This window comes from Colobus angolensis, unplaced genomic scaffold (assembly GCF_000951035.1).
Source record: "Colobus angolensis palliatus isolate OR3802 unplaced genomic scaffold, Cang.pa_1.0 Scaffold100, whole genome shotgun sequence".
NCBI lineage: Eukaryota > Metazoa > Chordata > Mammalia > Primates > Cercopithecidae > Colobus > Colobus angolensis.
In genome coordinates this window covers 8,425,592-8,436,241 of record NW_012110920.1, presented here as the reverse complement: position 1 = coordinate 8,436,241, position 10,650 = coordinate 8,425,592, and the positions used below count along the sequence as shown (strand labels likewise).

Genomic DNA, 10,650 nt, shown 5'->3' with positions numbered 1-10,650 from the left:
TGAGCGACAGAGCGAGACACCGTCTCAAAAAAAAAAAAAAAGAAAAAAAGAAAAAAAAACTGTAAGAAAGTCATGGTTCGAATACAAAGCAAAACTAAGATACAGCACGGTTTTAAGCAACTTATAGAATATAAATGATGAACTTGATGCTGTGACTAGAAAAACACTCTCCTTTGAGAGTCCTATCAATCATAATATTAGATCCATGAAATGGAAATGTAATTCTTGCATGTAACTTGGCACTGTAGTAACACTATTTATATAATGATAGTGATTTAAATGCTAATTATTGGTCTTAAAGATTTAAAGTGAATCTATGGACAAAAAAAGACAATTTTTGTTGTAGATATTAACTACTGAAAAACTAAAACAAGACAATGGGGAGAAAAAAATGGAGGAAAGGATAGAGATACCAATATATTTAACTTATGTAAGAGAGAATAAAATAATTAACTACAGTTGATGGAACAAGAAGCAGAGCTACAAGTAGGTTACTTATTAATAGCAAATTAGCCAATAGAAAAACTAATTACAACACAACTTACGAACATTGAGAGAGTAAAGGTAGGTGAGACAAAGGAGTAATTTAAAGTGAGCCAGTCAACTGATCTTGTCTAGGGTTTAGTGTGGAGAACATTTGTTATATTTTGGTTGCCTAGTATCTGATTCCGCTTCCTATGTTCAGTGAATATTCTTCCACATGCTTTTCATCATCAATGCTAAAAAAGCCAATCTTGCTTTTCCAGCTCCCTTTGCAGCTGGGACATATTACTTGAATTAGGACTCCAAATGTTAATAGTGGTTACCACATGCAATTCCTTTAGCCTATAATAAATATTCCCTAATTCTACTTCCTTGCCTTTGCCTGAAAACACCTACTCATCCTCCACCCCTCAAGTTTAGATAATCATTTCCTCTCCAAAGCCTTTCCTTGCCCCCGTGACATATGCATGTGAAGTAATAGCACTCACCTGCACTGTAATGAACTATTTGCTTGTTTTATTGTCTACTATATTTTCTTTTTTTTTCTTTTTAACTCCTCTTACTATCATTCCCAATATTGCTTAATAAAAGTTCCTTGTCTGAAGGGACCATGACATGTTTACCATTACATCTGGCACATACTGAGTATGCTCAACAAATATTAGTTGAATGAACAAAAATTATAACAGATGTTTAGTACTTTTTTTCTAAATCACCTAACTTATAAATATGAAACTTTAACAGGATGATAAACATACCTTCAGTACTCGAATCCGTCTGGCTTCCTGAAGATGATGATGAAGAAGAAGGAAACACACGATCATCTGAAGAAAAAGATGTCACTGATCTGTGTCAGGATCGGTGCTGGTTTTGGTTTTGCTTTCTTTTTTTCTTTCGTTTGTGTTTACCTTAGAGAGATATAAAATGGAACACAATTATTTTCCCAAATATTAGCAACATATGAGAGAGAAACATATGCATTAATTTATAAAATGTAACTTAAATTACCCAAAAGGCCTTCAAGCAAGCATAAACTCCTACCTTCATATTTGCCAGCCTTGGTATCTTCAGGATTTCTGTGAGCAGACTTCTTATCCATGTCTATTAAACCTCCCTGCCATGTCTATAAAACCAAAATATTGACACATTATTAGAGAATTTAAAATGCAAAATGATATTTCTAGGGACAAAGAAAATGAAAATCGTAACAACCTCAGCACTAACATTTTGGGCGGGATTACTCTTGGTTGTGAAGGGCCTTCCTTTGGATTTTAGGCTGTCAAGCCACAATTTCTGGCCTCTACCCACTAGATGCCAATAGCACCTTTATGTGTGATGACCCAAAATGGCTCCAGACATTAACAACTGTCCCTTGGGGGGCAAGCACTGTTGAGAACCACAATTCTATTGAGAACAAATGGACTAGAGTAGTAGTAATAGAGACAGAAAAAAGAGGCTGAATTCAAGAATCAGAATGACCAGGAATTGCTGGTGGACTGGCTATGAAGGAAAGAAAGAAATAAAGGATAACTTCTAGAATTTTGGTGTGATCAATTCGGTAGAAAACAAACTGAGATATGCCAACACTAAAGAAGGAATACGTTTGGAATAATATTCCACTAAAATACAGAATAGAAAATCGGAAGTTTTTTTTCTTTTTGAGACAGTCTCACTCTGTCAACCAGGCTGGAGTGCAATGGCGCAATCTCGGCTCACTGCAACCTCTGCCTCCTGGGTTCAAGTGATTCTCGTGCCTCAACCTCCTGAGTAGCTGGGATTACAAGCACTGACCACCACGCCTGGCTCATTTTTTTGTATTTTTAGTAGAGACAGGATTTCACCATGTTGGCCATGCTAGTCTTGAACCCCTGACTGGATTCAAGTGATCCTCCTGACTTAGCCTCCCAAGTAGCTGGGATTACAGGCATTGACCACCACGCCTGGCTCATTTTTTTGTATTTTTAGTAGAGACAGGATTTCACCATGTTGGCCATGCTAGTCTTGAACCCCTGACCTCAAACAATCTGTCCACCTTGGCCTCCCAAAGTGCTGGGATTACAGGCGTGAGCCATCACACCCGGCTCAGAAGTTTCAAGGCATACCTAAATAACAATTTAGTAGATGCCTATAGACTAAGTAAATATGTTATTTACTTTATGTTGACAAAGATTATTTGAATAGAGAAAAAGCACTCACAGTAGTAAGTCTGAGAATCTTCAGCACAATATTTGAAGCCACAAGGCTGAATGATACCACAAAAGGAAACAGCACAAATGGAGTACTAAATACTCATCTTTCATAACTGAAAGTCAAAGGATAATGTCTAAGGTGGATAATGTCTAAATTAGGAAATATTATGATACATATATAACTTTAAAATATATAAGTAGATCTAGAGAAAGAACTAAAAGAATTGAAGGAAGCTGCCTATGGCAAGTTAGATGGAGTACTGTAGTACTTTTTGGTTTTTAAAATGATGAGTAAATGTTATCTTGACAAAAATGTAAAAGTAAATAAATCTTTAAAGCACACAAAGAGTAAGTGGGAATTCTCATCCAAGATGCCAGACATCCTTCCTAGTCATATTAAAATGATGGTTAAGCAATAAACAAAGAAAGTAAAAGGTGAGGGGTATAAAAGTGTAGAAAACTGCAGAAGTTCAAAGGAAAAAAAAATCTCAGGATAAAGCTGTTCAAAGTACTCAAGAGCAATAGTTCCAAATAAGAACAAAATATCAATGGGTTTTAACAAAGTTGTCAAGAATTAATACTAGCAACAATTCCCTAAAAACCATGAACTTCAAGAGAAATATAACCTAAGCACATTCCTGAGACTTGCAATGAATAATATGTATAAAGTCACAATAAAATGTTATTTTGAGTTTTTTTTTCATTTTATTTTTTTTACCTTATTTATTTATTTAGACAGGGTGTTGCTTTGCTGCCCAAGCTGAAATGCAGTGGTGCAATCATAACTTATGACAGCCCTAAACTCCAGGGCTCAAGCAATCCTCCTTCCTAAGTCTCCCAAAGTGTTGGGATTACAGGTGTGAGCCACTGAGTCCAACTATTTTCATTGGTTTTTAACATGTGAATCCAATTTACAGAGGAAAACACTGAAGTGTTCATAACAGTTATAGAACAAAAGTTAATTTATCCAATTATAATGCTATAAATGTAAAGGCAGAGCTGTCAGGACATGAAAGGTGGAGAAGGAAAAGAAAAGGTAGTAGGAAGGGAGTGCCAATATCATCCTATGAAATCAAGAGTGATAAAACTTGTGATAGTGATAGAACAAGAAATATGTTTAAATATATTGATAGAACAAGAAATATGTGTTTAAATATATTGCTTAATTGCTTAAGTTTACAAGAGTAAACAAAAGAGAAAATAAAAACACTTTATGAAATCTGTAGAGAAAGCAGCCAGCAGGAGCAGAGGCTGTCATAATTGAGTCCTCATCTATCACAGTAGAAACTCAGAGGACAATAAATAAATTTGAGAAAAAAACAGTACGGGCATACTATTTAGAAATGTAGAAATAATCACCAAAATAACTAAACATAAAAAATGTTTAAAGTGTTTGTCTCTGGGATGTGGATCCAGAAGGAGGAGAAAGCAGGTGGGATGGAGACTGTTGCTTTTCATTATCAATGACTCTTACATACAATTTGATCTTTTAATCATGTGCACATATTATGTTGCTAAATGTTTTTAAAGGTTTTTTAAAAAGAGTGAATTGGGAAGTGAGGAAATAAGGACAATAAACTATATTTTAACATGAAAGCAGAAAAACAGCATAGCAGTTGGAGGAATTACTGAGGTCAGGGGTGAGTTTTTAAAATGAGATTTTAGACTATTGATTTTTTTCTTAAATTTTTCAGTAAAACTTACTTTCAAATTTATATACAGTAAAATTCACATGTATGTACAGTATTAAGAGTTTTAACACATGCATAGATACTTGTAACCACCATTAACAGGATACAGAACAATTCCAACATCCAAAGAATTTTCTTGTGCTGCTCCCTGGCAGTCAGACCCTCTCCCCACCTTTAACTCTGGGCAACCACTCATCTATCTGTTCACTGTCTGTTTAGTCTTACCTTTTCCAGCATGTCATATAAATGAAATCGTAAGTATTTAACCATTTGATATTGGTTTCCTTCGCTTAATATAACACACCTGAGATTCGTCGAAGCTACCGCATATATCAATGTTTGTTCCTTTTTATCCAGTCCTATTCCATTGTGAAGATGTACCACACCATGTTTATCCACATTCACTCACTTAGGGACATTTAGTTCATGTAGCTCTTCTTGTTTAGTCTGCTAATATGGTAGATTCCACTGATTAATTTTCAAATGTTGAACCAACCTTAATTTAGGACATTTTGGGCAATTATAAATAATGCTACTATAAACATTAATTTACAGATTTTTGTGTTAGCACAAGTTTTTATTTCCCTAGGATAAACACACAAAAGTGGAACCGGAGAGTTACATAGTAAGTGTATGCTTAACTTCCTAAGAAACTGCACAACTGTTCACCAAAGTGGCTGTAGTAATGTGTGAATGTCCTAGTTGCTCCATATCCTTATCAGGACTTGGTCCTATTTTTTAATTCTATCCATTATGATAACTGTTTAATATTATCTCCTGGCTTTAATTTGCATTTCCTTAATGATCAGTGATGTTGAACATATTTTCATGTGCTTATTTGCTAGCTGTATATCATCTTTGGTGAAGTATACAACTTTTTGCCTATTTTTTAAATTGGGTTATTTGGTTTCTTGTTAGGTTTTGGAAATTCTTTATATATTCTGGATATAAAAGCCTTTGGTCAAGTATGTGATTTGCAAATATTTTCTCTTTGTCTTTCATTCTCTTTACAGTACCCTTTATATAGCAAAATATTTTTTGATGAAATTCAACTGATCTTTTTCTTTATAGATAGTGCTTTTGTCGTTACCTAATAATTCTTTGCCTAACCCAATGTCACAAACATTTTCCCCTATGTTTTCCTAAAGAATTTTAGGTTTTAGCCTGGGCGCGGTGGCTCACTCCTGTAATCCCAGCAATTTGGGAGGCTGAGGCAGTCGGATCACGAGGTCAGGAGATCAAGACCATCCTGGCTAATACGGTGAAACCCTGTCTCTACTAAAAGTACAAAAAATTAGCCAGGCATGCTCATGAGATCAGGAGATCAAGACCATCCTGGCTAATATGGTGAAACCCCGTCTCTACTAAAAGTACAAAAAATTAGCCAGGCATAGTGGCGGGCGCCTGTAGTCCCAGCTACTCTGGAGGCTGAGGAAGAATGGTGTGCACCTGGTAGGCGGAGCTTGCAGTGAGCCGAGATCCTGCCACTGCACTCCAACCTGGGGGACAGAGTGAGACTCCGTCTCAAAAAAAAAAAAAGAATTTTAGGTTTTAAAATCAGGTCATGTGAATACTTCAGCTCTGCTCTTCATTCTAAAAAGTCTTTTGCTAATTTAGTTCCTTTACCTTTCCTTATCAACTTTATAATCAAGTAATTTATGCCTAAAAAATATTGTTTGGACTTTGACTGTAATCAAATTCATAGATCTATTTAGGGAGAACTGACATTTTAACTAGACTGAATTTTCCAATCCATACACTATGGGTCTTCTTTCATCAGCATTTTGTAGTTTTTAGCACACAAATCCCACACATACTTTGTTAGATTTCTACTAAAGTATTTCATTTGTGAGGGAGGAGGGTGGGTCAGTTTCCAAATCCCACACATACTTTGTTAGATTTCTACCTAAGTATTTCATTTGTGAGGGAGGAGAGTGGGTCAGTTTCCAACAGTTCATTGTTAGTGTAGAAACAAGATTATGTAGGTTAAGTTTGTATCCTGCAACCTGCTAAATTTACTTGTTAGCTCTACCAGCTTTTTAAGTAACTTCTTGAGATTTACTATATAACTGTTATCTGCAAATATAATTTTATTTCTTCTTTTCCAATCAGAATGCTTTTCTTGACCTACTATAATTGCTAGGATTTCCAGTAAAATATTAAATAGTAGTGGAAGAAACATCCTTGCCTGGTTCCCAATCTTGGAGGGTAGAGGGCATTCAGTCTTTCACCATTAAGTTTAACAATACCTATGGGTTTTGTCGATGCCTTTTATTAGGTTCTCTTCTATTACTTGTTTGCTGAGTTTTAAGAATCATGAATGAATGCTGAATTTTCTTAAGTGCTTTTTCTGCATCTATTAATAGGATCATGTAGTTTTTCTTATGGATTGACGTTCAAATGTTGAATTCCTGGGATGAGACTTGGTCACAATGTATTATTTTTCTAGTATACTGCTGAATTCAATTTGCTAATATTTTTTGAGGAAGTTGTATCTTTGTTCATGAGGGATTTTAACTTTTAGATTTGTTTATTGTATTGTCTTTATCTGGTTTTGGTATCCAGAAAATGTCGCCTTCATAAAATGGTTTAAGTGTTTCTTCTTTTTCTACAATCCAAAGAGTTTGTAACAGAACTGGTATTTTTTCGTCCTTGAATGTTTGGTGAAATTAGCCGGTGAAATTATCTGGGCCTAGAGCTTTTTTTTATTATTATTATTCTTTTTTTTTTTCTTCCTGGCAAGAGTCTTCTTGCCATGGTTTGTTTTTTGTTGTTGTTGTTTTGTTTGTTTTTCTCACAAATTCTATTTCTTTAATAGTTACAGGACTATTTCATTTACCTATTTTGTCCTGGGTGAGTTTTGGTAATTTTGATAGTGGCCCATTTCTCTCACATTATCAAATTTATAAATACAGAGGAGTTTGTGTATTGCCTCATCCTTTTTAATGTCTGTTGGGTTGGGAGTAATCTTAGAGCACATATGTTTTTTGTTTCTTTTTAAAGTTTATACTTATATTTTTATTTGCTGATCTTCTCTGTATCATTCCAATTTTAGTATATGTGCTGCCAAAGTAAGCACTAGCACATATGTTATAGGAATGACTTCAATAAAATACTGAAGACAAGATAGACCTGCCGCATAACTGATCCTCAAACCTTGTTATCACTGATTTCTTCTTTCAATTCCATATCCAGTCAGATATTTGTCTTTGCCAATATTTCTTCTAATTTCTCTTCATTCCCAATACTGCTTGGCACAGTCTGTTACCTAAATGATTCCCCTGCCACTTAACTAGTCTCATTGCTTTTTCCCACTGTCATGCATTTTTCATACTGCTACCAGATTTATCAGACCTCAAATGGTTCAACACTGCCCACAAGATAATGGCCTTCCACATCTGGCTTAGTTCTGGTGTTTCGAATAATACTGTTTCCCTAAATCAAGGGTTTTTAACATTTAAATTTGAGGAGGAGGAGTCATGAATCTCCTAAAATTAAGCATAAAATGTTGTATGGATGTGAATTTTATTTCCAGAGCAAGACCTACAGCTTTTTAAAAAATTTATTTGTAGTCTGGGTCTCATGGCTCACACCTGTAATCCCAGCACTTGGGAAGGCCGGGGTGGGTTGATTGCTTAGGCCTGGAGTTTGAGACCACCCAGGCCAACACAGCAAAACCCATCTCTACTAAAGATACAAAAATTAGTCGGGTGTGATGGTGCGCACCTATAGTCCCAGCTACTCAGGAGGCTGAAGCATGAGAATCCCTTGAACCCAGGAGGCGGATGTTGCAGCGAGCCAAGATTGCACCAGCCTGGGTGACAAAGCAAGACTGTCTCAGAAAAACATAATTTTTATATATTTAGAGGGTACGAGTGCAGAATTCTTAGATGTACATATTGCACAGTGGTGAAGCCTGGGCTTTTAGTGTACCCATTGCCCAAATTGTGAGCATTGTTCCCAGTATGTAATTTTTCAACCCTCACCCCCCTCCCATCCTCCCACCTTTTGTAGTCTCCAGTGTCTATATGTACGTGTGCCCACTGCTTCTCAGCTCCTACTTTAAGTGAGAACATGTAATATCTGACTTTCTGTTTCTGAGTTACTTCGGTTAGGATAATGGCTTCCAGTTCTATCCATGCTGCTGAAAAAACATGACTTTCTAATGGCTAAATAGTATTCCATGGCATACACACACACACACACACACACACACACACCACATTTTCTTTACCCAATCCTCTGTTGATGGAGCGTCTACTGATTTTATTAGATATTCAAAATGAGAAAAACGTACTCTGAATCCTTCACCCTTGTCTCTGTATTGAGAACATACTACAGGTGGAGTGCAGTGGCTCATACCTGTAATCCCAGCACTTTGGGAGGCCAAGGTGGGAGGACTGCTTGAAGCCAGGAGTTCAAGACCAGCCTGGGCAACATAGCGAGACCCTGTCTCTACAAAAAATACAAAAATTAGCCAGGCATGGTGATGCACACCTGTAGTCCCAACTACTCAGGAGGCTGAGGTGGAGGCTGCAGTGAGCTCTGATCACGCCACTGCACTCCAGCCTGGGCAACAGTGAGACCCTGTCTCAAAAAAAGAAAACAAAAAACAAAAAACGAACAACAAACTACAGCCTCCACCTCCCTCAATAGTGAGTATAGAGTAATCACTCCTCTCTCTGAACTTCGATTTATAGTATTTTAGTGACCTAGCCTAACCTTAACATTTTACAGATAAGTAAACAAATCTAGCACTTACCTGATTTGTCTAAAGTTGCTCTTATACAATTTGTAATCTGTGCAACTGAAATGAGATTTATCTGCTATTTTATGTGGCCTTTTTATGAAGGCCTTTTCACGTTTCCCCTTCAGGTCGGAACTAAACCTCAGAGTTCTTCAAAACCCCAATTATCTTTATTATCTTACATAAGCTAGCTGCCCAAATGTTTGCTGAGAATAGTGATAACCATTGTCATATTGAGGTAGAGGAAGGGGGCTGGTTAGTGGGTACTGGTTTAGGGGTACTTTTTTAAGGAAGCATGAGCACATTTTGGATATGCAAAATATTATTAAGTTTGGAGCTTAGATTTGGTAAAACAACACTTAAGGGTCTGTGTAAGGAGAGCTCTGAGAAAAGGGTTCTTAGACAGAACCCAAATTTCTCAAGAAGAACCCTCTAAACAGCATTAACGAAAAAAATTCCTCTGTGGAAGCAACTAAAAAAAAAAAAAAGGAATACTCAGTATTTGGAAAAGAGAAAGGAATGAATGATAATAACGCCAGACTGAGTAAGCTACACAATAAATTCAAATTTCAACCCTACCACATCCAACCTATGTTGCCTTGGGCAAATTATTAAACTTTTCTGTGCCTCAATTTTCTCATGTCTGCCTACTTAAGGACTGCGTGGGAAGATTAAATAAAATGCACGTAAAGTGCTTAGGTCAGTGCTTTACTCTTAAGGCACTCTTAAGGGTATGAGAAGGGAGGGAGGGGCGTGAAGTGGAATGGTCCTTGGTACATTTTTGTTACGAGGCGGTAGGATTCTGAAACAGAGGGCACAGTCACAAAGAAAGTTGGAGTAAGAAGTGGTGGTGGGGGCATCACATTCTCCTGGTGAGTATCTGAGGACCCGTCACAACTGTAGGAAGCGGAAGGGCTGAGAAGGGTCAGGCCAAGAGTACACCCTCCAGGGTGCATCTGAGAAGTCGAGTACTAGGGCTTAAACGCTAGGAGAGCTTTCATGACAACGGACACATCTTCTGGGGAAACTCAGAGCTTGGGAGCGGCCTCACTAGCGGGGGACGAGGCAGAGCGGGGCTACCAACAGTCCCCTCGGAGTGACCGAGGGGGCCGTTGAGGGAAGAGTGAGGTGGTGAGAAAATGACAGCGCGGCCTCTGACGGTTTGCCTTCACACTCTAGCCACAGCCCCGGCTGGAACGGTCACTTACTGGAAACTGAAGAGAAACAACCTATTGGTCCAGCTTGACAACCTCAACCGGACCAAAGGTGCCGAACAACCAGAGCGGCCAGCGCCGCGAAACCCAACGCCCGACCGCGTAGGAAACGCCAGAGCGCGCGCACGCGCAACAGCCGACCAGAAAAGTCCAGCCTACGCCACAGAACTGGGCGGGAGCGGAAGCGACTCTTCCGGTCGCGCGAGCCTCATGCAGGGGCTGCTGGCGCGCAGGGAGGAGAGGGGCGCGGGGACTCAGGTTGCGGTTTTTCTGTCCGCGGCTGCACCCCTCTCGAAGCGTTTACACGCACATGTGAGGAACCTCAC

At 38.1% G+C, this 10,650-nt stretch overlaps 1 long non-coding RNA gene across 1 annotated transcript in view; it reads right to left on the bottom strand.

Moving 5' to 3' along the window:
• Window positions 1-10,488, bottom strand: part of LOC105509237 — a 14,607-nt gene extending 4,119 nt beyond the window's left edge. Inside the window, exons 1-3 of the long non-coding RNA XR_001001406.1 lie at window positions 10,319-10,488; window positions 1,525-1,606; window positions 1,242-1,391 (exon numbers count right to left, since the gene is read on the bottom strand). This is a non-coding gene — a long non-coding RNA (uncharacterized LOC105509237). The remainder of the gene's footprint in view (window positions 1-1,241; window positions 1,392-1,524; window positions 1,607-10,318) is intronic.
• Window positions 10,489-10,650: the final 162 nt, after the last annotated feature.